This window comes from Schistocerca cancellata, chromosome 6 (genome assembly GCF_023864275.1).
Source record: "Schistocerca cancellata isolate TAMUIC-IGC-003103 chromosome 6, iqSchCanc2.1, whole genome shotgun sequence".
In the NCBI taxonomy this organism is placed as follows: Eukaryota; Metazoa; Arthropoda; class Insecta; order Orthoptera; family Acrididae; genus Schistocerca; species Schistocerca cancellata.
In genome coordinates, this window is record NC_064631.1 from 345,884,914 (window position 1) to 345,899,648 (window position 14,735).

The following is a 14,735-nucleotide window of genomic DNA, read 5'->3' on the forward strand; positions in this document are numbered from 1 at the left end:
AGTGAATGTCAGGACAGTTCCTTCAGTAAAAACCGCAACTGAGTCCCCTAAATTAGCTATAACTAAGTGAACTAGGGCTCTCTCTATAATATTGACAGATATTTAACTCTCTTTTCATTCTTCCCTCCCTCTCCACACACACACAAATGCCAGAAGAAAATAAACTTATTTGGTCAAATATAATAAAAAAATCACTGAAACTTAAGAGTAGTAGAGAAAAGTGTCATTCTCTTTTATAAAAACAAAAGGGATGTTACTGAAATTAGACTGATAGTGCTGAATGCATCACTATAGGTGATAGGTAAGCCTTTACAAAAAATATACTCTAATGGAAGGTTTTCTTTCTGTAAATTCAGAGCAGTTGTCTCGTTGAATAACAGCTGCATTCTTAGTTCCTCCACTACTACTTCCTTTAATTTGAATGGTTGCTTTTTATGAGGTGTTGGTGTTCTGTGTAAATGTGTTCTCTTTCATAGTTATTGTAGCACCAAGGAAATGTGAGAAAACAATTACTCTTTCAATTGCATCCAATGGATACAGTCAGTGATGGATAAATGTAGGAGGGATAAATGTAGGAGGAGGAAGTGTTACAGCAGTAAAATCTCTGCAGTTAAATAGTTTATGTTCTTAACATAATACATAAAACAAGTAACTGAAAACAAACGCATTCGGTATAAATATGTGGAAAATTACACCATATGTCACAAAGTATGGACAGCTTCAAGAATATTTGGCACTGCATGATGAAAGTGGAGTTATATGATGAAAGTGGAGTTATTTGTGTAGTGAGGGAGTTAGTGTACTAGGATCAGAAATGTATTTTTGTGAAGATTTCAATTTCTGGAATTACTCAAACAGTAGCATAAAATGAAATTCAAATCTAATTTTCCTGTTGAATGACAATATTACAAATAGGATAGGTTGCTACTCACCATACAGCTCCGTTGACTCACAGGCAGGTACAACAGTGACATGCAGAACAGAAGAAAGAAGAGAGAAAAGAAGGGACACTGAGTATAGTAGTGTTACAAAATAGCAACAAAGGAAAACATCACTGGGTTGGGGATGGAAGAGAAGTGCCTGTCTGCTACGCAACGTCTCCACAATATATTGTGAGTAGCAATCTATTCTTGTTGTAATATTGTCATTCCATCCTGGATTTTCTTGTTGAACAAATGATGGAAGGTAATCATTGCATTAAAATACTAGGTAAATGTTCTGTGCAGCTCACTCTAGAAAGTTTAGCCTCTTCTACTTCCCCCCCCCCCCCCCTCCCCCTCTCCCCGTTTTAGTTTTAATCCCTGTTATATTAGGTCTTCATGTAGTTGCTCGGGTAAACTTCCAGTTACTTATTTACTTTATTTATCATTTGACATAAATACTTGGACATCTGTGGTACACTGGGCACTAAAATTACTCCAGCTGAGAAAAGCAGCATACAAAGTTTCATTTGTATTAACTATGAAATAGCTTCCAGTAAGATTCAGTGTCAGAACTGTTGGCAAGAGATATTGGTCTGACATTGCACACATGAACCATGAAGTATCTTTTAGACATGTTTATCTTGCTGCAATAACACCCTGAGGCATTTTCTGTTGAAATGTAACATTTTCTGTGGTTGCAAATATGTTTGTCAACAACATTTCACAAATTAATCATGCGGTATGTGTGCCTGTCGCCTGCAGAATGGTTTGTCTTTGTTCACAATTCTGCTTTGTGAATGACATCAAAATTTTGTGTTTGCACTGTCAACAATGGTAAAGCAGGGTCCAGTAATACACAGATGTATGCGAAATGCATATTTACCATCATAGGTGTGATTATGGAATGTTTGATCTGAAATTATAGGTACTCTGAAGTGTATCTAGTCATTGTAAATTGTTATTTATTTGCAAGACTGCATATAATGTCACATTTCAAATAAACTCATGATATTTTTTAATTAAGAAAGATTACTTGCACCTCAGTGGCTAGGGAATTCTCTGCTACATTTTGAGGGACTTTTCTGAAGCTCTTTGCTGTTTATAAAGCTTTATTTTGCACTTTAATGTTTTTATTTAAATATCCCCCTCCCCTTCCCCAACACACACGCACCACTTGTGAACTGGTCCAGACAAAATGGATTAAGTTTTTAACTGGTTACGTCTTTGTACTCTGTACACCAGTGCTGATGCACACTGCCATGTGACTGAGACAACTGTTTGTAAATTATAATGGTATTTCCCATCAATTGAATTTTCTTTTTTAACAGAAAAAGTATTATGTAAATATTAGCATTATAAACCAGTATTTATTTGTGTGTTGTTAGTTTTTTACATTTTAACATTTTGAGAAATAAGACTAGAAAGGTGAAATGAAAATATTAGATGTGATATCCATGAGAGAGAGTTGTTTTCCCAGAATGGTACTGCACCTTGGATTCACTGTCTGTTTAAATCATTATTCTTTGGGAAAATGGGATGTTTTAGCTGTTATGTATAACTCAGAATCATATGTAACAGGACATTTCAGTGAATTGTTTATAATGATTCCATGTTCTAACACGATACAATAGAACGGTACTTAATAGGAACCCCTTGAGTGCAAGGTTGCAAAAGGTCAATGATGTTTACACCCCGCTTATTGTCTGCCATGGAAGCACAATATTTACTGCTAATGGCAATGGGGCGGGACTGGAGGTATCCAACGGTGAGCACAGCATGAGTCTACAAAGCGTAGTTGAACTGCTTGATTGACAAGTAACTCACAACAGTGCTACGGTGCTAGTGGTATTGATTCAAAACAAAGCAAACATTGCATTATATCTACAACAACAGTTGCCGACGTTGACATTTCATAAAAAAGGACTCGGAGTGAGGAAGAAGTGACAAATGAAATATTAGCATTTCTGAAAGATGCGTCAGTGGAACGTGTGGTGTTGTATAAGCTCGACTGTGCGGAGGACAATGTACATTAGGAGTACAGTGATGGCGATACATGCTTAACAAGTGACAGTGATATTGAAACAGGTGTCGAGCCATTTCGTTTATCATAATTGTCGGACAGGGAGCCACAAATCCCATCACCAGTGAAACATATTAAAGGACAATCGTTGTCCAAGGCACAAGTACTAAATATAATTATGTACATGGAAGATCATCCACAGTATAGTAAAAAGCAATTATGAGCAGATTTTGAGTAAGTCAGTAGCAATATGGCCGTGTAGTGCATAAGAAAAATTACACGAATTCGAGGGAGAATAAGGCACATTTGTTACAAAAACTGGTGTTTGCACATTTCAAGAATGCTCGATACAATTTACAAGATGTACATGATAGTGACCCAATACATTACGCACATCAAATTGCATACTATGTAGATTACAATGATTTCAAGGGAAGCAGTGGATGGTTGCATAACTTCTCAGTGATACAGAATTAGAAGATGTAAGATAATGAAATTTCAAACAAAGCATCGACTTGACAATGAATAGCAAGCTGCAGGAAAATTTGTAGATGAGATAAACAAACTGATCCCGTTGTTCAGAAAGGAACTTGTCTTCAACTCTGACCAATCATGATTTGAAGAAGAAATGCATATGAAAGGAACCCTGAAAACTAGAGGTACCAAGAGAGTTGTACCAATATCAACTAACATCAGTGCCTTAACTCAGTTGTATACAATTATGCCAACTGTTAATCTGATAGTAAACTGGCTGGAAAGTTATTTATTGACCTGAGAGAAGTTGGAAGTTCTTTACCCCCTTCGGTTTTTTCTTGTGTTCATGATCTTGCAAGGACAGTAGGGAATATTTGTCAGAGCAAGCAAGAGTGGGAAAACAGACACTGCTTTCAGCCAACAGCTGTTCAAAATAACTTGCTTTTGCTTGAATACTGGTTTGCGTATAAAAATCGTAATTCTTAAGAGCAAATATTGTTGTTGTTGTCTTCAGTTACAACAACAATATTTGCTCTTAAGAATTATGATTTTTATATGCAGACCAGTATTCAAGCAAAAGCAAGTTATTTTGAACAGCTGTTGGCTGAAGCAGTGTCTGTTTTCCCACTCTTGCTTGCTCTGACAAATATTCCCTATGCTTTCAGCCAACAGCTGTTCAAACTAACTTGCTTTTGCTTGAATACTGGTCTGCGTATAAAAATCATAATTCTGAAGAGCAAATATACCCCCTGAAAAATGTGTGACTTTGCAGTTCATACCATTTGCAACCACTGGACAAATTCAGCCTCTGGATGTTTGTTTTTTCCGTATCTATAAAACATATTACTGCACTGTCTGCAACTACCCCTTAAAAGATAGCCAATTTCATGATAACCTCGACGACACAATATTTTGCATTTGATTGCATGCCATCACATTCCATCAGTTCTTGTCACCCTGTTATACCTATATGAAATGCATTCTGTGAGAGTGGATACGTAGCTGAACACCCTGCATGGTTTGTATCTCCAAAGGAGTTAGACTTTTATGTTTTATGGTGCAAACTTTTGTGTCCACTGTGATGTGACCTTTTTTTCCATGGTGAAAGTTAATGATGTATTTTGAATGTTGACGATGTCCATTTTGTTTAGTGTAATACATACATCCCATAGAAACTTGATCTCTGCACTCCTCCAACACTCATTTTCTTTAGACCTCCTGCTGCACATAGTGTGAAATTAGCTGCTAATATTTTTCCTGTGATAGTTGTTAACACAGCACTTTCAAATGAGCCTTACTAAACATTGAACTTGTGACCTCACACTCAAAGGGGTTCCTTATTAGTTAAATGGTTACTTCTAAAAAATGTGATGCTTCTTGAAAAAATGCTCTGCATAAATTATGGCTAATCACTTTTATTGATGTGATGAGTTTATGTAACTGTCAAAGCAGATTGTTAGCAATCGCAAGCTGATTTTCAGGTGTGCTGTTATGGAGCACTGATGCCTGAGAGTGCAAATTTAGTACGCTTCCTTGGGCTTCAAATTCTCCAGACTAATGTGATTATTATTAATTTTTTTAAACGAGAATTAATATGAATATTATCTGGTGACATGTTTCTTCATCAGAGTTCTTTCTATTATAGTCCCATTTCTATCTGATTTCATTCAAATATACTTACCAGTTTGATTGAAAATGGTGCTAGAGTATTTAATTAGGAAACAAGGATAGGTATTCTTCAACATGCAAACCAGGAAGAAAATCATTGGAGAAATATTGGGTGATACTTTTTCAGTAATTGGCTATAGCTACCTTATACTGTGAGAAAAGGACTTTGGATATGACTAGATACTTCCATCACAGGCCAGCCATAACTACCTTGACTATCCTAAATCCTCATAAAGTAACTTTGTACATATACGTCCCCCTCCCCGCAATCCATGTAGAGCCCAATGGCTACCACAAGAATCCACGCACTTCACAAACCAATTTCTCTGAGGATTTGCTCAGGCATGTTTATTGGCTGAGCCAGCAAAGTTCTCTGCACCAGTACACTAGTAGTTAAGTAACTGTAAATTAGGGTCACCAGCCTCACTTTGGTCCATGGCATTGGATTCAACTTCTCACTTCTCCAAAGTCTATAATTAAAAACCCTGTAGCTCTCTAACTATTCGCCAGAAGATTCCAAAATGTGACCATTGGATGAAAATCTAGACAGAGCTAGCAGTTTATACAGAACCTCCAACTGGCTCCTATCAACTTCCGCCAATAGTCTCAACAACAACAAAACCATGACCATATAATTTCCACAGAATGAAATGTAATTTATTTGCTTCATTTAAACCGTGAAGTTCGCTTTGTTCAGAGAATGCTACTCCCAGCTAGCTAATGGCTCCATGCTTTGATAGAAGGTGCCTCTTCATATTGAGCATGTGCATGCTCGCTGAAAACTGGAAAAGGCTAGACTGAACTCCATACACAAGCACACTTTTGTGATTCTTGTAGTTCTGTACTTGAAAAATATTTTTTTTAGTTGAACACTAAGGTTCACTAACTCCTGACTTCAGTTAAACACTTCGAAACACCAACTTTGATCTACAGGTCCTCAGGAGGGCTTCAGGCGGACACCGTAATGAAAACGCGAGCTCTAAACAACCACTTGACAAAAAATGTTTGAACTCTATGGTCTTTCAGCCATTGATGATCAGTACCTCCATTCATTCAATTTTATTGCCCAATTCTTGCTTGTGCTAATAAAATTATACACTGAAAAATTCTGCTTTCTGCTAGAGCTTTTCGAAAGCTTATTTCCATCAAGGACTGAGAAGCACATTTCATGCTGGGAAAGTCATTCACTTTTGTGCTTACTTCTTAATCCTCCACATGCTTACTTCTGAATCCTCCACCACAATACATTTATGACAATTAGGAGCAGACTTGACCTTTCATTCTCAAGGCTGGAGGAATTCTCCTTCCTCAGGATGCTAGAAACCGGGTCTACACAATAGCTATGGGATGAGCACATAAGTGTGGCTAGGAAATGTTGCATTAGAACTTGTATTTGAGATATTGGTAGTGGAAACCCTGTTAAGCACTTCAGAGCCCCTGTTGAGCACTCCAGAGCCACTGAGGCTGTTATTGATGGGAATTTATCTTACTACGTTGCTTTTCCTTTAAGATACATTTGTGCTTTCAATTGATCAAAAGCATTAATGTGCATCTTTTGCTATCATCTCATGTAAACTATCAAATGCCTAATTTCCAGTGTTGGGTACTTAACCTTGTTGGATATCATGAAGCAGCTTTTATAGAACATAAAACAGTCTGTAGCAGATTTAATACTTTCAGTGAAATGTGAAGTATACATACCATCTTCAGTAGAAGATGTCTGCACTGTTTTGGAGGTTGGGTGTTCCATCAAATTTTTATTCATTTTCACATAATACAGGATGTCGCACTCGAACCTCCCTGATTTCAAGGACCTAGGAGAGAAAAACCACAGTAGATATGGCAGTGAAAAATAGACCACATTGTAGAGCATCTCAGAGAATTTATATTCCCGCGTCAGAAGTGCCTAGTATCGTCGCCAGAGTGCAGCATGGTCACATGAAGTAAAAATGGCGACTCCACAGCAGTGCGCGCAAGCAGTAGTGTAGTTTGCAGAAACAAAATCCCCCAATTACTGTACAAAGAAATTGTCTTTGTGTGTATGAATATGATCTGCCTGATGTGGAAACAATTAAGGAGTGGTATAGGAAGTTTCTGTCAACAGGAAGAGTTCTGAAACATTCTGGCAGTGCATGTTACGGAGTTTCAGAAGAAACAGTGGAGGACATCAGACAAATGTTTCTCAGAAGCCCACACAAGTCAATTCATCAAGCATCTAGGGAACTTGATTTACCTCAATCAACATTGCATCATGTATTTCACCAGCATCTTCGTATGTGTGCTTACAAAGTGCAAATTCTGCAACATCTGACGCCGAATGACTAACCACACCGACAACAATTTTCTGTGGATATGCTGCACCGTATTGATATGGCTGCTGCTTCCTGGAAAGATGTTTATTCTCAGATAAGGCAACCTTTCATCTATCAGGAACAGTTAATAGGAATAATGTTCGGATTTGGCGTTCGCAAAATCCACACGTTGTCATTGAACGTGTTCGTGATAGCCCTAAACTAGATGTCTGATGCGGGCTAATGCACAGCAGGATTGTTGGACCATTTTTCTTTGCAGAACAATCAGTGAATGGGTTAGTGTAGCTGGACATGTTGGAGCGAATTGTGTACCCTCAGATAAGACTTGCAACCCAACATCATTTCTCAACAAGATGGAGCTCCGCCGCATTGGTCAACGACTGTTCACAAGTTGCTGGATAGGAAATTTCCCAGTCATTGGATGAGACGCGGAGGACTAATTGCCTGGTCACCACGTTCACCCAACATTACTCCTCTAGATTTCTTCATGTGGAGATTCGTGAAGGACCGTGTGCATGCGACCAAAGTGGATGATATTCCTACATTGCGAAATTGTATCACTAATGTGACTGCAACAATAACAGAGGAAATGTTACAGAGAACTTTGCAAGAAATTGAATATAGACTCAGTATTGTTTGTGCTACAAATGGTTCACTTGTAGAGGTGTATTGATGATTAATAAATAAAATCTTTGAGATGCTTTACAGTGTGCTGCATTTTTCATGGTTGTATCTTCTGTGGTTTTTTCCCTGGGTCTTTGAAATCAGGGAGGTTTGAGTGGGACACCCTGCATTATGCAAAATAAAGCGAGAGCAAGAACTCTAAAACTAGTGTAAATATGTATTCTGTTCAGTGTTTCTATGTGCGACACATCTGTCAGCTATAGGTGATTGAGTGCCTATATTATGTGTATTCCATCCAGGAATGTTCATTGTTGTTATTTATATAATATTAAGATTTTATGAACTTGAGCAGTATTGCCACAAGTAGCATGTTATGATTTACTACCCATAGACAAGGGTATATTCATTTGTAAGTTGCTTGATAGCTTTACTAATTTGTGGTGCCACTTCAGTATAACTATCCCTTGATGTTTGTGACTGAATGTATGCAACATTGTACAATTTATTCAAACTGCTATCGATGTACGTTCTATTCCATAGTCAGTTACACCCACAATAGAACTGAAATGAAGATAAGGGACAGGTGAGTGTCTTATGATGAAATCGTATTATAAATCACAACATATGAACCATATTGTAGGATGTTAAACTTATAGATAAATCAATAAATTATGAGATTACTGTGTGGTAAGCCTGTTTGCTGCATGTTACTGGAAGCCACATATATTTCAGCCACACAGATTAATAAATTATGTAATCTATAATCACAGCTTAAGTAAATCATTTTTATTTGTAGAACAATAATTTTAGAATGAATAACAGAAGGTTAAAGACTCAATACTAACAGAAATGGTAAATGTGGCAATTCCATTATGAAATCCGGCCGCGATGGTCTTGCGGTTCTAGGCGCTGCAGTCCAGAACCGCGGGACTGCTACGGTCGCAGGTTCGAATCCTGCCTCGGGCATGGATGTGTGTGATGTCCTTAGGTTAGTTAGGTTTAAGTAGTTCTAAGTTCTAGGGGACTGATGACCTAAGATGTTAAGTCCCATAGTGCTCAGAGCCATTTTTTTCTATTATGAACCTGCTTTCTCATTGAGAACCAAAATTGAATAGAAGATGGAAAAACCACCACCTTTCTGGAATGAAAATTAGAGGGATTCAGTTGTGTGTCTTTGTGATCCTTCAATAATGCCAGCAAATATTTGGTATTCTTTTCACATTTTATATTTATAAAGTTAATCCCTCACCCCCATACCAACACCAGTGTGGATTATTTTTAACAAACAACTGAGCATGTGATTCCTATATTTTTCATTATATTTTCTAACCTCTTATTCCCTATCTCTTTCCATGACTAATTGTTGGAACTGCCATTGCAAGCATTTAATTTGTGTTTCAAAAGTTCTTCACTTTAACTGATATGTATGTATCTGAAGGAACTAGTTAATTCACGATCCACTGCTCTAATTTGAAATAATCATTCGTATATACAAGGGCCAATCAGAAGTTTCCATTTGAGGGCTTTTGTTGTAGCATATACGCAACCCAGCGAGACACCGATGGGTCATTCCATGTCAAATCAACACACTTTAAATAAAAATTTGAGCTCACCCTCTTAGATTTTGCTGAAAGTGGTATACTTATAGTGGGTGCTGAAATTAAGAAAAGTACCAAATTTCAATTTTTTACCTCAAACCATTCATATGTAAACTTTTCAAAAACTGGCCAAAAATGTGTGAATGGACTTTTTTTAAAATTGCCCTAGGAGCTGCCCTAATTGAGCAAGAGAGCTGGGAAATGTGTCATTTCACAGCATTTTTCATGCTCTTACCAGTGATATACAACAAAACATAGCTTCTAATTAATAACCTTTTTCAAAATACTAATTAATATTTTGATTTAATTTTTTTTTTTTACAAAAAGTACATAATTGAAAATTTCCAAAATATTTCCATAACTACTTCATACTGTTGTAAATCATGTGGCAAAATATAAATGTGGGATGATGATGGGTTCATTGTTAAAAAAAGATTATTCCGGACTCTTGTTTTTTCACTAACACTTTGATCAAGTTGACCTTTCAAAAACAGGAATTTCGTTAAAATATACTGAAAGATAAGTAAAAAAGTACTAGAAATATCTAAATATCACCTTCTGTAAACAAAACTAAACAACATTTTCTATAATTGATTGCTTATTTTTTTTAGTTTCTTACAGTTTAAACTAATAGTTTATTAACTGGCAAAACGAAATGTTGATTGTGGAACCTACAGCTAAGATATAAATAAAATGTGAAAAACTTGTAAGTAGACTATTGATGTAATACTTCTGGTCCAAAAATGCACGTTTCACTAGCACAGACTTTACCCACAGTATGAAGGCTGAGCATGTTTGTGTTCCTAACTATGTATGTTGCAGGCTGTGAACAAGTTGAAACAAGCACAGTGCTTGATGTCTGTACAATCATTCAGAGACTGGAGCCATTGTTGAAAGGATATAAGACAGTTACCTTCTAAGGCTTAGTGTGCCTACAGCATTATTGTGCACTGTGGTTTTAGTGTAAATCAGTTGTTACCTGTGTGTTGACCAGTTTGTATATAGTATATTTAATAGTTTATTTACAAGTAAATCTATAAATTGAAGGGGAGTTTAGTGGTTTTTGTATGAATACGGAACCAAGTAAAAAGTGCAGTGCTGTAAGAGTGCAGTGTTGTAATCCCTTGAAGTCTTATCATTTTATTAGAGACAGAAAAAAAACTGAGAAATGTCATAGCATGGATGCCCAAATTATTTCCACAAACACTTAGTGGTGGCAGGATTTGTGATAAATGTAGGAAAGATGTAACCACATTGAAAAATACACCAGAGCCCATCAGTGATACAAGTGTTGAAGACGGTTCTTCTGGATCAGCGATAATCATCTCAGACCAAGACCCTGACTTCACTGCAACTTCAGTGGTTGTTCAAACACTTAACAAATCACTTCAAGAACTAGGTGAGTCCCCAATTGAAAGAAAAAAGTAACATCTAGGTATTACGCCAAATCAAAATTGAAAAAAAATCTCCTCATCAGTGACATGTATACTTTTTGTTGTTGCTGAAACTTCGTCAGACACTCATACTGATGAATCCGTTCTTCAAAATCTCAAAACAAACATTAATAATTCTGTAAGTAGAACAAAAAAAACTAATGATTCTTACAAGTTTACCTGAAAAGTGGAGTGTCAGGAAAATAATGAGGGAATTTAATGCTTCTAATTACATTGTTTGGCAGTCCAAAAAAAGTTTGAAAGAGAAAGGATTCATGGAAGGTCCAAACCCAAAACCAGGGAAGTGTTTACCAACAGAAACTGCCAAAACTGTACATTCATTTTACGAAAATGATGAAGTTAGCTGGGCAATGCCAGGTATTAAAGATTGTGTGACAATTACAGAAACAAGTGGAAGTAAAACAAAAATATCAAAAAGACTTGTTTTGTGTAACCTTAAAGAAGCTCACAAACAAGTTTCCTAACATTAAAATAGGTTCCTGTAAATTTGCTTAGTTAAGTTTGGAACATCGTGTATTTGCTGTTCAGTCTGGAACCGCGTGACTGTTACGGTCTCAGGTTCGAATGCGGCCTCAGGCCTGGATGTGTCTGATGTCCTTAGGTTAGTTAGGTTTAAGTAGTTCTAAGTTCTAGGGGACTGATGATCTCAGAAGGTAAGTCCCATAGTGCTCAGAGCCATTTGAACCACTTTGTATTTTCTGGCTGGAGTGGCACACACACTGTCTTTGTGTGCACAACTCACCAAAACATAAAATTAATGATAGAACATGCCAAACTAAATACAGTAACAAACAGCAGCTTAAACAATTACAAGCAGTGCAGCGCAAAAATGCTTTGCAACCTATCACCAGTCGATTGCAACACGGGAAACTACGAATATTGCCCGGGAGAAACTGCCGTACGTAAAAATTTTCCGAGGCTCTTTTGATGAAAACTTAATTGAACGAGTTCATTTCCGACTGTGGATGTCAGTTGACCACTGTAATCTGGAAATTGTCCAGAAAACTTCTGACGAATTCATAGATTTATTTTGTAGTAAGATGTCTACTCTGATTTGGCACAACTTCACTGCCAAGCAACAACGAACATTTCTCAACTCCACAATAGAAAACCTTATGGAATCTGAATTTGATGTCATAACTGATTTTTTGGAAAGTTATAGTATAGTTCTACAGGATGAAACTCTGAGTTACCACTGGGACAAGACAACATTCAGCCTTTTGTTATATATTACAATCAGGAAGACAAAATTGAGCATACGAGCTTCGTCATTGTTTCCGATTACGTGGAGCACAATACAGTTCCGGTTTACAACTTTCAAAAGAAGCTTATTTCTTATCTAACAAATAAATTTCAAAAGCTTCCAAAAAAGATACGCTGTTATTCTGACGGTTCTACTGCTCAGTACAAAAATAAGGAAGACTTCCTGAACCATTGCCTTCATGAGGAAGACTTCAACATAAAAGCTGGCTGGCACTTTTCAGCCACAGCACATGGGAAAGGGCCTTGTGATGGAGTTGGGGGTTCAGTTAAAAGACTGGCAGCTCGTAAAACTTTGCAAAGGCCATACCAAAATCGGAACCAAATGCCACAAGATCTATCTGAGTGGGCAGTAGATAATATCACAAATGTTGATTTTGCGTATTCCACTCGAGAAGACTATGCTGCTTCAGAAATATTATTAAAAAGCTGGCTTGAAGAGGCATTGACAATCAAAGGAACAGCAATTTCAAGCTTTCATTCCCAGCACTACATCAAAATTAATAGTCAAATACTTCTCTGGTGGTATGCAGAGTTGGAAGAGGGCAGTAACTACATCACCAGACAAACTGAAGTTACAGGATGTATCAGGTTATGTCACCACTGTATACGCAGAAACTGGTGGCTTGGGTACATTTTAGGGGGGGGGGGGGGGGGGGGCGACTTGATGAAGTGAAAATAACTTTTCTTCATCCATGTGGACCAGCAAAGTCATTCTCCTACCCTGCACATGCAGATGTTCTGTGGGTGTCAGTTGTGGATGTTCTCACAAAAGTAAATCCATTTACTCCGACAGGGAGAACATACATTCTTAATAAAAGTGATGTAAACCAAACCCAGTCGGCTTTATTAAAATGTAATCTGTGAAGTTCCGAGGCAATTTATTAGGAAACTGCTTTCAACTCAGAACTTAATTTTTGTCTCAGGTTAGTGTTGATGTATATTTTATAGAAAGTTGTTTTTGAAAATTACTGTTAGTACCTATTGTGTTAAATTTAGCTATGTACAGATACCTGTTACTCAAAAACAAGCATTATGTATTTAATTTTTCTACTAGTTTCATTCCAAACATCACGGACCAGAACTATTATGTAAATACTTGTACTTTTTAATACTTTATTTCAGTTCGTAGTTAAATGCTCAAACTTTTTTGTTTTATCAGTTAATATACTTTTTGTTAAATTGTATGAAATTAAAATAAGCAATCATTTATAAAATATGCTGATTAGTTTTGTTTTAATAAGGTGATGTTTTGATATTTCTAATCCTTTTTTTACTTACCTTTCAGTATATTTTAATGAAATAGCTGTTTATTAAAGGTCGGTTTGGTCAAACTACGGCTGTTAGTGAATAATTTTTTTTTAACAATGAACCCATCATCATCTCTCATTTATATTTTTTCATGTGATTTACAACAGTATGAAGTAGTTGTGGAAATATTTTGAAAATTTTCAGTTATGTACTTTTTTTAAAAAAATCAAATCAAAATATTAATTAGTATTTTGAAAATGATTATTAATTAGTATTTTGAAAATGATTATTAATTAGTATTTCGAAAATGATTATTAATTAGAAGCTATGTTTTGTTGTATATCCCTGGGAAGAGCATGCAAAATGCTACCTTTCCCAGCTCTCTAGCTCAATTAGAGCAGCTCCCAGGGCAATTTAAAAAAAGTTCTTTCACACATTTTTGGCTGGTTTTTGAAAAGTTTACATAACCATATTTTAGGAATTGTTTGAGATAAAAAATTGAAATTTGGAATTTTTCTTAGTCTCAGCCCCCACTATAAGTATACTAAATTTTAGAAAAATCTAAAATGGTGAGGTAAAATAGGTGTGTCAATTTGACGTGGAATGACCCCAATGCGGGTATATAAGAACAGAGATGTAGTCAAGAGATTAGTGAGGCATTTGTGTCTCTACACCATATTGCTGCTTCCTGGTGTCCCACATCCCCATATTGCAAATGTTGTAACACAGAAGGTACACCAAATCAAGTGGGGGACGCTAGAGCACCTGCCCTATAGTCCTGACCTCTCCCCAGGTGTTGATGTCACCTTACCAAACTGGTATGTTCAGCCTGGCGTGTTTGTGAGGTAATTTCCAATACTCACAACAAATCTGAAACATTTTGATCGCTCCTTATACATACTAGGGTTTGTTTGCTCATATAAAAATAAGCACATGAGAAAAGGATTTTACTGACTGTAATACTTGGCTACATATCTATAGGACTATTCAAAAAGAAGGAAGATTTCAAAAATGTATTGCTTCCAAACTACAAAATATAGAAACACAATTACAACGTTCCTGAAAAGATAAAAGTTCAAATTTTTATGAGTTCAGTGTTAGCACCATGTGTTACATGACAAATATCAAAACATTGGCTCATTTCCTGCCAC

General features: G+C 36.5%; 1 protein-coding gene across 7 annotated transcripts in view; it reads left to right on the forward strand.

The window, feature by feature from the left end:
- The window catches only part of LOC126190754 (E3 SUMO-protein ligase PIAS3), a 261,787-nt gene that overhangs the window by 47,040 nt on the left and 200,012 nt on the right, over window positions 1–14,735 (forward strand). The gene's annotated exons all lie outside the window — the stretch shown is intronic.